General features: G+C 40.4%; 1 protein-coding gene across 2 annotated transcripts in view; it reads left to right on the top strand.

Moving 5' to 3' along the window:
- The first annotated feature begins 680 nt into the window (after positions 1-680).
- LOC107225352 (ly6/PLAUR domain-containing protein 6B-like) overlaps positions 681-15,736 on the top strand; it is a 30,455-nt gene continuing 15,399 nt past the window's right edge. The window contains exons 1-2 of one of the 2 annotated variants that reach the window (XM_046743103.1): positions 685-1,043; positions 1,163-1,808. The gene's annotated coding sequence lies outside the window, so the exon portion shown is untranslated. Of the gene's footprint in view, positions 1,813-15,736 lie in introns of both variants that reach the window. The other variant, XM_015665783.2, reaches the window with a different exon arrangement.

The following is a 15,736-nucleotide window of genomic DNA, read 5'->3' on the forward strand; positions in this document are numbered from 1 at the left end:
CCGTCCGCTAGTTGCCGTGCAGGTTGCGGGCATCCGGGCTGCGCAGGCGCAGATTTATTTTAAATCGATCGCGCGCTCGGCCGCGTTCGGCCCTCATCGGTCATTCAAAACTGCTCGATTCTCAACGGTCCGCAAAACCACCGACCCTCCGGACCCACGCAAAGATCCCACGAGCGGTTCGCGCACACGCGCCAATGTCAACACTTTTTACCCTGCATGCCAGGCCAAAAATCCTTGCATCCCGAAATCTGGCTCCGCTGCCGGGACGCGGACTCCGCCTCGCTCTCCACCTCCGGAATGCCGGGTCGATCTCAATGTGGATTTCGCATCGTTTCCCCTCTCCGGCCGCAATGAGCTCGATTCGCAGCCTTCGACTTCGGCCCTGGGAAGAAATTGCAGGCCTCAAGTTCGTTAATTTCAAGGCTCAATCGGGGGCGTTCGAGGCAATTCGAGGCAATTCGAGACGGCTTGGACTCGTCCGTTTCCGAGTCCGCGTTTTCCCTCCCCGAAGGTCGATATAATAACTGTTGGAATGCCGGGGCAGCGATTCGGAGGAAGTAAAATTCGGCAGGGTAGGCAGGCAGCGGAGGAGAGAGAAGAGCGCGCATCAGTCGTCAGAGTCGGCGGGTTCCGTTCGGGTCCGCCGCTCGGCCGCAAATATCGAATCGCGAATCTTCGCAAATTTTCGGTACGGCTCGCGCGAGTCCCGGGCTCAGTGTCGAGTGGGCTGCCTGGACCGCAGGCGCCTCTCCGTCAGCCTCGCGCAGCCTGCGAAAGCCTTGAGGTGATGCGATACCCTTGCTTTTCGAATAACCGTTGATCCCGGTATTTGCAGGGATACGGTATAAACGTTGAGTCAAATTCCACGCCGCGACGCGATATTGCATCTCCAACGGCGAGTGAGTGACGACGGACGTTTCGCGGCGCACGCGATTACCTGTCGCGTTCACGAGTGTACGATAAAGAGGGAAATAAGCGAGGTGGAAGAAGACGCAGCCACATGTCGTGCCGAGTAAAGTGATCCGGGATCGGGATATAGTGAGGTTTTTTTCCCCTTAACCTACTCCGTAGTTCGCTCCAAGTTTTTCCCTTTTGTTTTCTTTAGTCTTCTTTATTTTTATTTATTTATTTATTTCTTTGTACGTTAATAATGAAAACGAAGGACGACCAGTGCACCGGTGAGAAGATGAAGACGGACGAAGAAGGAGGTCGCGCGGAAAACGGAAGGCTGCCAATATTCGAGGAAACGTGCTACACCGTAGCTCGGAATACGCTTAAGCTTCCGAATTAACCGCCGACGATCAAACATCGACGGAATAACAATACATACGTAGAGAATGAAAATTTGAGTGATTTATTATTATTGTTATCATTATTACCATTATTATCACCATTATCGTTATCGCAATTATTTTCTCGCGGGACGGACACAGCGAGAAAATTGATTTGATCTATCTACGCGTATTATTGTAAATATCGTACGACGATGTTTACGTGTGATAAAATTAGCGTTTGCGATAATAAATCATCAAAGTTCACCGATTATTGTCATCGCGGTACGATAAAAAGCCGGAGATCGAGTAGCAATGTCGTTTGATTTTTGTACGTCTAGAAATCATTGATGTATACGTATTATACGGTATATTATAATGAATATCGGCGATGACTACTTCGCTAATTTTCACGCAATTGACGTTATTGCGAATCTAGACTCGTATAGGATATTACACGACAATTAGGGAATAATGATTATGACAGATTTAGTAGAAACAAATGAGCACGTTGGCACAGCATATGGACTATTCCAAGTGAGTATGTATATATACATATATACCAAGTACTGTAGTAACCATTTGTAATCATCGATTTCACACTCCGTTTCACCTTCTCATTCGAAACCTTATCCTAATCGCTTCGTGATCGTTTCAAAGTACCAGCGTCAAATCAAACTGCAGTTCGAGACCCTTAAGATTCACTTACAACGGTCGCAAAGAAGGGGTGAAAAATGGTTTGTCGGATGATTCGAAGGTACGTCGAACGGCCGTTGCATTATGCGTAATCGTAAATCGAGCCCACCTTTTCTCACGCCGGGCGTATAATTCGACATTTTGCATGATTGGAGGGGGGGGGGGGGGGGGGGGGGGGGGGCGATTTGCATCAAGGGGGTGCGAAAAGGTTCCGTATACCGATTTGTTACAGGCGCGAGTCGTCGCAGGTGAAAATCAATCGGAGAATTAGTGAAATAGCGAAGAAGAAGAAATGCTTGTGACGTAAGGACTATCGTTTAAATAGCAACGGCGAATAAGAGCGATAAGCGAATCGCTCTTATTTCATTCCCTCAACTATCGCACGTACAGCGGTGTGTATATGTATGTATTACATTTCAATACGGCAAGCCGCTATGCCGCAGTTCCTGCGGGGATGAAAACAAAAGGAGATCCGCAGCGTCAAACATTTAAATTAGAAACCTCCGCCACTATGCCGCGAATTACCTTTAAAGTAATATTTTCAGCTCCATTAAACACGCGTGTGCGTACATTAATGCACGCGTACACGCGGCCTCCTAATTTACGAATCCACACGAGTACCAACGCATGTCAACGTGCGTGTATAATTTATACGCTGACACCGTGCGTATCTATACATTTAAGCGTACGTGCAGTCCTGCGCACGAAATCTCACGCGAAGCTCGTCTGTAATAGATTGACTATTGCTGTATATTACACGTACCTAGGCTTGTACAGGTATACACAAAATTTACGCAGCGGGTGAAATTTCTATACGCGTGTTTTAAAATTAACCCTGGCGAGTTTGACGCGTGTTGAAAGTCTCCTGCCTTACCTTGCATACTTATATAAAACTTTGCGTAAAATTTCACGCTACATCCTTATCGCTAAATTTCCCCTTTGTTAATTCGCACGGAATTAAAACAAGCTTAAACACGCGTACGATTCACGGTATCGAAATATTTTTAATATCGTGTATATGATTATTGCAGGATCAAAGTTTATTAGGCTGAAGCTGCTCTAGCGCGTGCCTGAATCCGGCTAACAACGAAATCCGATTGAGGGTGAGTTGCTGAGCGAAGTATTTATATTTATTAAAATCTCAACGTCGATCCGCAGTAAGCGAAACGGTTTCGTTCGTATCGCGAAACTGACGGCAGATTACACCGGCTTCGTAATGCTCGGAGCTCTGTAACTCAACCATTTTTCCGCAACGTCGCCGCTGGCTTTGGAAAACGAATGACGTTATCAGGATCTCTACGGAATGATAACAATTCTCCCGTGATGTCTAATAAAACGGGTGATACGTTTCTAACGAAAAGTTTCGCAGATACCTCACTATGCAGGTCTCGCATTTCTGGACGCGCGGTACACGGAGGCACTGGATTTAGTAATAATGACGACGTAATAGTAAGTTTAATTAAAACGGAATGTAAAAAGTTTTGCTCTCCGTTATAATAATCTGCACGTATGAAAAGAGCAAAAAAAAAAAAAATGCAGTCCGTATCTAATTCAGAATTTAATTATCTCCCCTGGTGTGTACGTCACCTGCGCGTATAGGTATAATGTAAGTACTCGGACATGGATGTACCAGAGAGGAAATAATTACCGAAGCACTCGCGATTCAGAAAAGAGGACAGACGCTGGCTCCAGCGAAAGAACCGGAAATACGAAAGAACGTTGTACCTGGGGAATATAGCGCGTATACCTTTCGTCAGATTAGCCACTAATCTTGAGAGGTGGAGAGCACTTTTCTCGGCTAAAGTATACCATGTACATTATTACATGCACATAGGTATACCTGTAACTCGAATGCGGGGATAATGATACATAGGTACGTAAATTTCTATGTAGAGTGGATATATATTGACATTGTTCGTATACATCCAGCGAAATAACAAAGGCCGCGTTACGTTTCCACTGAAAGGGAAACACACCCCACAGTGAAAGATGCGGAATCAAGTTTCCATGTACCTACACCCGCATCCACCGGCAAACTTTTGAAGGTGGGAAAAAAGAAGTACCTGGGGGGAAAAAACAAGGAAACGGTTATTGGCACCAGACCAGCAGCCAATTAACAATTACAAATCCGCTTTCGTTAGCCTGGTGCAGGTAGATGGAAAGCATGTATTGGCTACTTTGGCAAACTTCTCTATACCCTGTAACGAGGCAATGGCACGATAGTTGAAAACGAATTTAAAAGCGGTTTGAATTTCCTGACTTTTTCCTCAAAGACGGTGTTAAAATCAAGAGTTGAGCAAAGAAATATTATTAGTCAAGTATCGCGTTAAAGTTCGATTGAAAATAAAGCCAATTATGCTGCGAAAAATACCTAATACTGAAAATTATTAAAAAAGAACCACCGGAGTAAATATTTGTTCCGTGATTTCCTAAAAATATCATCGCAATATTTCTTGTGAATTCGTAGAAGTTTTTCACTGGAATCCCTTTGATTTTACCGATTTTTCATTTCCCAACAAGCCAAAGTTCAGCCGAAAGTTTACGACCAGGTCGCAAACCGTGCGTCGTTCCTGAACTTTGATCTGCACATCAGCCGTTGGGGATTCTCTTGTCTTATAAGTATGCAGATACACGGCTGTGGTATAAGGCACATATACGTCTCTTTTCCGTACAGGGGGAAAAAAAATTTTCAACCGAATTTCTTCAGGCTGTAGGTATGTACGCGCATACCTACATACACATATATGCGTACATACAAATATACGTATATACGTATATATATATATACGAAAAAGCAAGAGAGTAAGTAAATATATACCAAAGTATCATTTGTACCGTTCAAAAATTCATCGTATAAAACATCTGCAGGGCAATACATAGGTACATATATGCAAGTACGGATAAATATATACAAGGGTTGTACGTATATACCTACGTATACCTGCCTATATAAGATATATTTTTCATCGTTCGAACGCGTAGTAAGGAAATTAATTTCCGCGCCGTCCTTTATCCGATATCTGCAGTCGTTAGGCATTTTGTCGGAGTATTTTCGCAAGTCCTCGGGATGATCTTCGGTGGGGTAAATTCGTCCTGGCTGGTCAACGAGGGCGGAACCTTTAAAGCTCTCACGAGACATCCGGGCATCGACTTATCGCCGTCTATCGCGCTCCTAAATCAAATAATTTTATTTTTCTCGGCCCCCACCTCCCCCGCGACACCAAAGAAAAACCATTCGAGGTAAATCCGTAACAAAATATACGAGGCAGCCCAGGTTTCGGCGGACCACCTCTGCAGCCGTTTTCCCCCTTTGGACGACGCAGCCTCCCGCGGACCCATGTGCGTGACTGCTATAGCTGTATCTCTGCCGCCACCGTTGCCCGAGGGTACAGTCACCCAAAAAAATACACTTTTATTATTTTTCCGATATCCCCTGAGCGTCGTGCCCCGCCCCTCCTCTGCCCGTTAACCCAATTTCAGATTAATTAAATGAGATTCTGTACTGTGGCTGAATACACGCACGTATACCTGCTAATATATATTATATATACATATACACATATATGTATATGTATTTATACATGGGTGGAACGCGTTCCAAAAACTGAGAAACAAGATGTTCGTTCGGCAGCTCCCGTGCAGCGTATACGTGTTGTATCAATATTACGTAAGTGTAAATGTCGGTATTGTATACATAGATTGTAATGATACGTTAGACTATGTGAAAAAAAAAACGACTACTTTTTTTTCTCAATATTCAAGACGAAAATCTTCTTCGAAATGACGAAAAAATGATACGGTCCAAGTTTTGGCTCTCAATATTAATATTCAGAGGCGCCTCGTCTCGATTTTTCATTTCTCACTTGAATAACAAGGGAAAACTTTTTTTTTTTGAACTTTGGAATTTTACAACTCGTCAACGCATTAGTGTACCGATAAGATCGGAACGTGTTTTTGTAGGGAATTGAACTATGTACAAAAAAGGCCTCTTATCAATTTATGGTAAATCTACTCTTTCGAAATTTACTTAAGGTCCTTTGTTGACCTTTGACAACAAATAACTTTTGAAAAAGTAGATTTATCGTAAAATGGTAACAGATCTTTTTTTTGTAGAGCGTTCGATACCCTATAAAAATACGGTCAGGTGTTGTCGGTACGCTACTGCGTTGACCAGTTATAAAATTCCAAAGTTAAAAAAAAAAAAATTTCCCACGTTACGTAAATGGGAAATTGAAAATCGCGATCATGCACCTCTAAATATTAATATTAAGAGCTGAAACATGGACAGTATCTTTTTTTCGTCCTTTCGAACAATATCCACGACTTGAAATTAGAAAAAAAATGGTCGATTTTTTTTATACAGTATATATATTATATATAGATACGTATATGTAAATACGTATAATAACGCATATTCAACAATTTGAAAGGCAAGAAAAACTTTGCCTCGATTTATTGGCTTTATACTTTTCTTTCAACGTTAAGAATAAGACTTATACATATAGTAACGCCCTACCCTTGTTATTTCCTTTCACCCCCGCAAAAAACTTGTGTTTTATACCATACATATTATTGGATTTATTTTCCTTTCCTTTTGCCGTTGTACCTATATGTAGAATGCGTGCAGTGTAAGATAAATATACGTTCCATTTAAATTTTACGTCGAAAAATATATTATTCCATTCCGAATGCCACGACTAACTTTTTTTTATTTATACATGATATCACGGCAAATCGAATATTACGTTATCCTAAGATAAGTTCGACCCCGAAGTAAAATGATTAAGTACATTTTCTTCCTCTCTTTTTTCGTGTATACAAAAATAAAATCGCTGTTTAACCGATATTGCGTGATTAAATTTTTTGCGGGAATATCGAGTAAAGAAAAATTGGATACATTCAATTTCCGTCTGTGAAATCTACTGAATTCTCTCATGAATATGAAATGCAATGCAACACCTATACTTCGATCTTACGTAAATTTAATTAGATTTTACAATTCCGGGTACAACCAGGGATATAATTTTATCGGTTCAACTTAACAACGCACTGTTTCATTACTAATCGACAAGGGTTGAATCTGCGACTGTAATTTTTCCATCAATTCCCGAGCGCTCATTGTAAAGCCGTTGTATATTATTTACCAGAAATAATACGTATGTGACACTCGAATAATTACAGGAGAATAGCAGTCGAGTTTAAGTAACTAGGTCAATTTCACAAAAGTATTGAAAATCTGAAAAATTTAACAACGAGACGAACCAATACCATTTTTCACAGTGAATATCTGTGGAAACGAACGAATTGACATTTTCCAACAGCGTAGCTCAGTTGCCGTAAAATCCCAAATAGGTCCGGAGATCAATATCGATTATCGATCCTCTGATCCGTCGGAGAAGAGATCTTCTCGCAGGGATATTTCAATTTTGGAGGAAAGATGCGGGTAATCGTACACCAAGAAAAGTCCTGCTTCTCCGATGATCATGGCGTAGGAAAAAGGGATGCGGTGAAAGAAATAAGAAATTGAAACTAGTTTCAGTAATCCGAAACCTCTGGTTGAAATAATTTTTGTTATCGACGCGAAACCAATTTTTAATTTTCTTTCAAAAACCTCGACGTTCTCGAAAAAAAAGTACCGAGGCGCAGCTTATTTTCTCAACAGTTGCAGCAAATTACTTTCCGATCCTTCCCAGCGGTTTTCTATTTTCTTTTCGTTTCGTTTAAAATCCTTTCGAAATCGTTCGTAACATCTTCCTCAAATTTCTGACGAACCGATGAAACCTCTCGATCTCAGAACGCAGCAGTTATACGCGTATAACTTGAAGGGTCGTTAATTATACTCCCTGGCGTACTACATTGCCGGTTGAGCGCGGTTGTTTGCGAGGAAAACATAGCCGGAAGACCAGTTCACAGGTGTTCTCGTATGGTCAAAGTATGAAGTTACACCGTAATTAGGAAATGTCCGAGACACTCGACCCCGAGGCCGAGATAGTTTGGTACCATCGACACGAGGCACTAACCTTCGTTAGAAACTCTCCTCGTCGTTTCCGGAAGGCATCGGAAGGTTTCCTGCTGCTGCCCAATTCTCTCAACTGCGTTCGAGACGACACGTAGAATACGGGAGCCTTGATTTCTTGTCGAATTCCGAAGATTGAATAGCGCTGGAACGTTAAAAAGCAACGAAATGCTAAGATAAAAACTCGCTGTTTTACAACTTCGTAATGAATTTGAACAAGGTGCAAGTTTGTAAGGTACAAATACGGTCCGCTTTGTTACGGTTTACCAAATTTCACACAATCCTCAAGCATAGCGAAATAAAAATTTTTCATAAAATTACATCGTTACATTAACGTTTCGAATTTCAAACCTAACATAATACACTATACGTATGAAAATCGTTACTTTTGGGTTGAAAATCGCAATGCGAAAATGAAAAAAGGTTAATTCTCCTTCTCTTCTGCAGATTAACGGCAGAAAAAAACTTGTTTTTCTCCGGACCGAAGGTCACAATTTTGATTTTTTGTTTGTTTCTTAAATCGTTATGCACATTCTCCAGTAATACGTCAAAATTTTCTCACGCACACAAATGTCGCGTCTCCGAAAGTTAAAATTTTTTTCATATTCTCAGTTACATCCAAACGAAAAAGCTTCAAGCGTGAGAAACATATTTTCAAGAAGAGAAGTGGGTCCGATATGCTCTCTACAATATTAAAGTATCCCGACCCCAATAAGGAATGGCTGCGCATCTTGCGGAAGATGTCAAAAAAATTTCGCGAACAGAGAAATTCACCATACTTGAGTATCTTCGCCGGAAAAGCAGCGATAAAATATGAAATGTGCGAAAGTGTTTCTACAACGACGCATCGAATTTAATGTAGTAATATTTGCTCAAATAAAAATAATATCGATAACATGCAACTGTTATTTGATGATATTCGGGGTTTCGTCGAATGTTTTTATTTTTTCAATGTTTCGTCGCAACAGTATCCAGTCATCCATTTTGCGAAAATACTTGCTTCGAGCTTTAAAAACCTTTCAGTAGTATTAAAAATATGCACAGTTGCCAAAGTTTTACACATACGATATTCATTTTGTTCTTGAAATTTTTCCAATCGATTAAAGAGGAATTGGGCGTTTGTTTTAAATTTTTTTTTTTATCAACTTTCTCATCTCCTCAAGGTTTTTCGTGACAAAGTCCACTGCAAAACACGAAAGACTTGTCCCTCTGATCGAATGACACGATGCTAAACCAAGTCGAACCACCCAGCACCACCAACTACTCTGCAGGATGAAAGATTTTTTCAGCCTTGTTCCACGTAGTTCCGATTGAAAATTATCCCCTAGCCAAAGTTTTTCGGGCGCGTTCTTCTCTCAGGGTAGCAGATGATAAAGGAAAAAAAAAGCACGACACTCACGCACGTACACAGAGAGATCCAAGGGGCGAGGGGGTGGAAAAGGGGCATCCAGTGTCTGCCAGCCAACCTATATTCTCATTTTTTTCTACCGCCGCGCCGCTGCCGGCGTTATTTAAGCCTCGGCCCGATTCCACGGTTCCTGGTTCTTTGGATGGCTGGCTTGTTCGTTCGGCCGTTTACCTCAAATTTTTATTATTATCATTGTTATTATTGTTATGTTTTTTTTTTTTTTTTTGCTTCGTTTTGTTTTTTCTATCTTTCATTTCTCTTCTACACTGTTTTCCCCTCCTTCGATGCATACGTACACAGGCACGTTTGGTATACGTGTAAAGAGCCTCGCATGGCGAAAGGTATGTATAGAAGTTTTCACGAGCACTAGAGTATCTGCAGTGGAAAAACGAGAAGTTAAAATCGACCGAAAAACCTTTTACTATCCATCTGCCATCGCCTAACCGCGTACATTCAGCCGAGGTGGAACCTGCGGGTTGCGACTCTTTTTGGTCTGAAACTAGTTCCGAATTTCCGAATACCACTGCAGGGTTATTCAATACAGCTGTTATAGACTGTTATTCTTTACTCAGGTTTTATGTGCTTCGGACGATGTTGTTCGCACTACAAAATAAATTATTATTATCAATTACTTTGAAATCTGTGAGAATGCAACCGCGACTATTTAGTTGGTTTACAGTATGTAGATTGCGTAATACTTTGCGTTGATCGATTGGATGATTGAAACTAGAACAGGAAACAGAAGCAAGAAACGTTTCCAAGGCGGTGTTTTTGAATGACCGGTGTTGCCAACATTGTCCCAAAGAAATTCACTTGCGACACAATGATACTTTGTTAATTCGGAATAGAGGCACGAAGAAAACACGCATTTTAACGTTTCAATAACACTTCTTATCTTCGTTTCCCTTGAATTTCTCGTCGCGATATCAATCCGGGTTTAAAATTCACGCGAGTCCACGAGGGTTCGTTGATTAAAAGATGCCCGCGTTCCAGGGTGTGAAGTTGGTCTCATCGAAGGTCACTCGATAAGAAAATTATACGCGAGAGTCGAGTGCAGGGACGAGAATTCGCAAAGGTTATGTTCAATCCGACGAGATGTCACAGGTGAAACGATTCTAAATTTTTTCTCAGTGCCGAGCTCGAGATGCCAAAAATCAAGTGTTATTTTGAAACTGATCTCAAAGCATGAAACGGAACCGAAGCCGTACACGGAACGAAGGAAAAAACACTCACCGAATAAAACGAAACAAAATAAAGTTAAGAAAAAAAAGAAATAAGTAGTAAAAAGAACGAATAGACGAATCGAAACGCTAACGATACTCGGACGAGATCCCATAAGACGATTTTGCGTCCCGCGATTGGATCTTTCATGGCCGGCTCGACTGATTGGTTGTTCGGGGAACGACCGAGTCGGTTTCAGCTTCCGCACATCCGGCCCCATTTTCGGCCCCGACTTCGTCCCTTGACTCCAACCCGGACCTTCGCGTCAAGGGATTTCGGTAATTTACCTTCCCAGAGTGCGCAGCTAGAGGCAAACACTTTGCGAAATTAACGATGAACTCTGATAGGGAAACGCGCGGAGAATCAGTGATTCGAAGCGCGTTTCGCATCGCGCTAAATGCTCAAAGCATTCGGTCTCATCTGAACGACATATTTCGTTGAAACGGTATTTGCATGTAAATTATTCATATAATTATAGGAAAGAAATATAAGCTGTTTGTGCAATTCTTCTACGGACTGACTAGACGACGTTTTCATTTTGAGAAATTACTAATGATGTCAGGAATAATAACAAAAGAGAAAAGTAAATTTCCTGCCAAAACTGCCAACGGAATTGATTTGTTAACCAGGTTCTGTCGGATTATCACGGCAGTTCGACCGAGTCGTTTTCTTTCGGAACGCAAACTTGCCATCATCTCGATTTCGTTCTCCGTGCAGATATGAATGCGTACCGATATCTTGAGAAGTCGGAATCGAAATAATCAATCGCTCGTACATTTGTAACGTAAACCTAGATAATACATCCTCCTCGAACGCGGGAATAGCCGAGAAACTGCAGCACAACGCGACAGATATCCGATATTCCAAGTAGGAAGTTCGCGTTGAACTGTGTGCATCTTGTACCTCGTATGGATTATTCCTACATGAAAACGGGATGTAGTAGATGACATAAGGAGAGAATAAAATCATAAATCGTAGCAGACGTTTGTAGATCACTGCAGCTGTACTCGAACGTTCGACAGGCGGTTACAAGAATCGGGCACGCTGCAATTCGGATGGAAAATTTAATATTAGCAACGTTTTCAAATCGATGCAGTTACGTGGGCAGTTATAACAAGGTGTATACACGATACACCGGAAGTCTTGGCCAAACGGCCAGTTGTCTTCGGGGGACAAAAATTTCCAAACAGTCAGACTTTTAGACGTAGATGTGGGTACCTAAGGTGTACATACGTCACCTACCGCTCGCAGAACGCTAGCCGCATCGTCGGCGAAAGTCGAGAGTCGCGGAAAGGACTCTTGAGATGAAATTTATTATTTCATCTGCCCGCTGTGCGGCAATGATATACCGCCGCTGCCGCAGTGAGAAGGTAGTCGCGAAGTCGAGTCGATTGGGGGGAGGGGCAAAAGTAAAATGACCAAGTTTTTATAAATATCAAACGAATGGTACTTTCATGATTGTATTTTAAACTTTCACACCTTCTGTTTTTAAACTTCAAATCTAGGTTTGCCCCGACAAAAATTATTTCTCAGTGCGTGGTACTAACAGCCTTGAGCCAAAAAAAATCTACCAAATCGCTCCGATCTGATTTTTCAGTCAAAAATTCATATAACAGGCAAAAGTACTGTTTAAGTAACTTTTGTGAGATTAATAAAAATCGCTCGTATACAGTAAATTATTGCGATTTCGTAATCCCTGAACAGCCAGTGAAACTTCAAGGTTTTCATTGATGTCATGTATGTATTTAAAAGTAATGTAAACTCAACAATGAACAATTTTAGACAATCAATTTTGAAGGTTCGGTTTCATGAAGCAGTATATTGCAAGCAATTTTTTTTATACTCAATTAATTCATTATTATTTTATATTGTTGAGATAGTTTTAAAAAGGCCATAGGAGAAAAGCAGAGTAAAAATGCTTCTCGCGAATATCTCAATGATATTTTATAGTAGAATATTGCATGAGTAGGTACTAATAAAATACTAACATTCTGAAAGTATCAGACTTCAATCTCAATTGTATATGGAACAAGGAAAACAAAATAATAATAATAATAATAATAATAATAATAATTTAAAAAAATACAAAATAAGTTTTCCTTGGGATTGACTGTACCAATTTACTTGAAAATTTAATATGTTATTGAAAAAGTCAAGAGTTTCTATAGATACAATGGACAAATTTTGAGTGTATTAAATTTGTGATACAAAATTATATTCAATGAAATTTTTATTCCTTAGGTACTGTGAAACTTTTTGAGCATAAAGATCAATGACCTAGAAATCTGTCCATTGTGTCTATAAAATCTCTTGACCCTCTCAATAACAGATTAAATTTTCAATAAAATCGGTTATACCAATGATGTAAAACAAAATTCTTTAATTTTTTTTTTTTTTTGCAATTTTTCTTCCTCAAAAACCTATTACAAAAACTCAACAACATGATAAATTTTGAATCAAATCAATTATGTCAATACTGAGAGAAAAATTGTTTCATTTTGTGTTTATAATTTTTCTACTTCAAAAACACCTAGGTTAAGATCTGATACTTTTAGGGCCGTAGTATTTTAATAGTACGCATACAGGAATTGATTCTGCGACTGTTAATTTTCCTCCCTAACCAGTTACGTTGGCAATGAATTACAATTGAAGAATTTCAGCCCATAGCGTGCCGCCCAGAAAGTGATAGGAAAAATTATCTGTCGCAGAATTAATTTCCGTAATGGCCGGTACTTTATTGGTGTGCAATGTTGTTAGGTGCTGTTAGAATAGTAAAATAATATCTGTCGCAATATTGCTGATTTGTCTGAAAGTCGAAGAAAAGTAATTACACACATTCGAGACTTTTTTGGGGGAGGGGGCGCGCCTGCGTGCAATAGGAGCGAGGAGAGGTTTGGCGAATTCAGGGAAAGTACATACGTTATATACATATGGTAAGGTGTAAGTTGTATAAAGGGATGAAAATTTCTCACCAAACTGGGAAGCAGGAAACGCGTTTCACGCTGTTTCACCTTTCCGTCGCTAACTTAGCGCCATTTCAATTTCAAAGGACTTGCTGGTTAATATCTGTGTCGTTTTGTCTCTTTTTCCAACTAATTACATATCCATATTCAACGACGTTTATACGTATACAGTGAGCTTCTTCATCTACGCAACGATGCGCGCACTTTTTCGAACAACCGGAGTTGAAGCTTTTACGATTCGGTTGAGTCACGGCCATCCCAAAACTTGTAAAAACAAATGATATTCTACGTAATCGAAACAGTGGCAGGATACGATGTTCAACCTGAACATGAGCTGTAACTTCGGTTGTGTGAATAAGACGCACGAATCGTTCCACAGATAAAGAAACTCAGTGTACGTGGCTGGCAATGTGGGTCGTATGTTTCTAGGGTTCGTATAACATTCGTGTAACGATACAGATGCATCAGGATATACTTTTTACGGGGGCATTATGTGTATGTATGATGTGCCCACTGGTTACGGACGTCGGAAAAGATCCTCTCTTTTATTTTCTTTCAGAAGACGAAGGAAGAAGAAGGAAAAAATTGTACTACTTTTTTCGAGCCTGTGGTAGACCCATGTCACAACTCTTCGATACAAAAAGAAAAAGAACAAGATGATGAAGAAGAAGAAGAAGAAGAAGAAGGAGAAGAAGAAGAAGAAGAAGAATAGAAAGCGAAACAAAGTGATATAGAAAAAAAAAAAAAAATAATGAATTACAATTTCCCATTTCGACCGTGGACGGTTTGATAAATGATTGTTATTGCAGAGACGGGATGAAAAAAAGTATTTCAAATCTAGAAGTATTCGCGGAACTCGACACGTTGTACCTACTATCCGCGATCATAATTGAGAATAACCCGCGGAAAATTGGAATCGTATTGATAAAATTGGGTTAGGAAGTATCGATTGGCTTCATTCTATAAATAAAGACGAGATTTCCGGATGAAGTTACTCGGGACCGTGTTATAAATCATGTATGTATACGGAATTTCCCTGCACTGTCAACCCCGGTTAAAATAAATCTTTCTCTCTAATTAGCACATATATTCACATCGGATGAGCCGGTACGCACGTAAACTCTCCATTCAAATCAATTTATTCACGAGTTGTACGCCTGGCGAATTAACCCGCGTTTAAAAACAATAACCGTCTGAAATAAAATACGCAACAGATGCGTAAGACCTGTTTCTAATTTTACTGATCAATTGCAGTTTCGTTGATCAACAAGTTAACTACGTTGGGCATGATTTCATTTCAAGTTTACATCAGGCAGAACCGCGGAATATCTAAAACACCGCAAAACTTATTATTCTTGCCAAAGTTGCTACGGTGGCAATTTCTACATCACGAATAACGCCTACGATTTCATTTCTCACATTCAGCTTCGTGTCGTGATCAATACTCATTTCATTTATCGTTAGATGATGTCTCGTTCCAAATTTACTGCTTCGAATCCCGGCGTAAAAACAAGTCTAGTCAAATTTAGAACAACGCTTATAACCAAGAAGAAACTATTGGGATGGAAATTTTTTTGTAGATGTATAAAAAAAAAAAACAACCTCCCGACATTATCAAGTTTTCGGGTGAGAAATTGCTGAAATTTTCTATCGACTTCTAGGCCACAAGTATGGTAAAAATAAACTTGTAATAAATTCTAGTGCAGGTTGAAAAATTATGCGCCTCAAGGCTGCAGAGGGGATCAATCTTTTATCGTAGCGACGTTTTTGCCCTTGGAAATCACCTGCTTGCAATAATTAATAAGGAAGAACTGCGGTATAATCGCGTAGAAACAATTTCCCAGCCGTAAATTCTACCTGTTTCTACAACAGAGTCATGTTCTCGGCTCTTGGTTCTTCACTCTCCACTCTCATCTCGGTATATTCACCCTGGAATGTACTTACGGTACGTCAATTTCCCGCGGGACCCAGGCTGGCTTTTACCGGGCTAATAAATAAGGCGACGTGAAATATTGCGGTGAAACACATTAGCGGGACCGGAAGTGCCCGAAATTCGAACTGCATCACAGGTGCAGGGCCGTGGCCGACCGGAGATTTTTAAATTTGCGGTATGGCCGGATACTCGAAGCCTGCATCTTGCACACTTCGGTGTTAAACTCTT

Source organism: Neodiprion lecontei, chromosome 6, assembly GCF_021901455.1.
Source record: "Neodiprion lecontei isolate iyNeoLeco1 chromosome 6, iyNeoLeco1.1, whole genome shotgun sequence".
In the NCBI taxonomy this organism is placed as follows: Eukaryota; Metazoa; Arthropoda; class Insecta; order Hymenoptera; family Diprionidae; genus Neodiprion; species Neodiprion lecontei.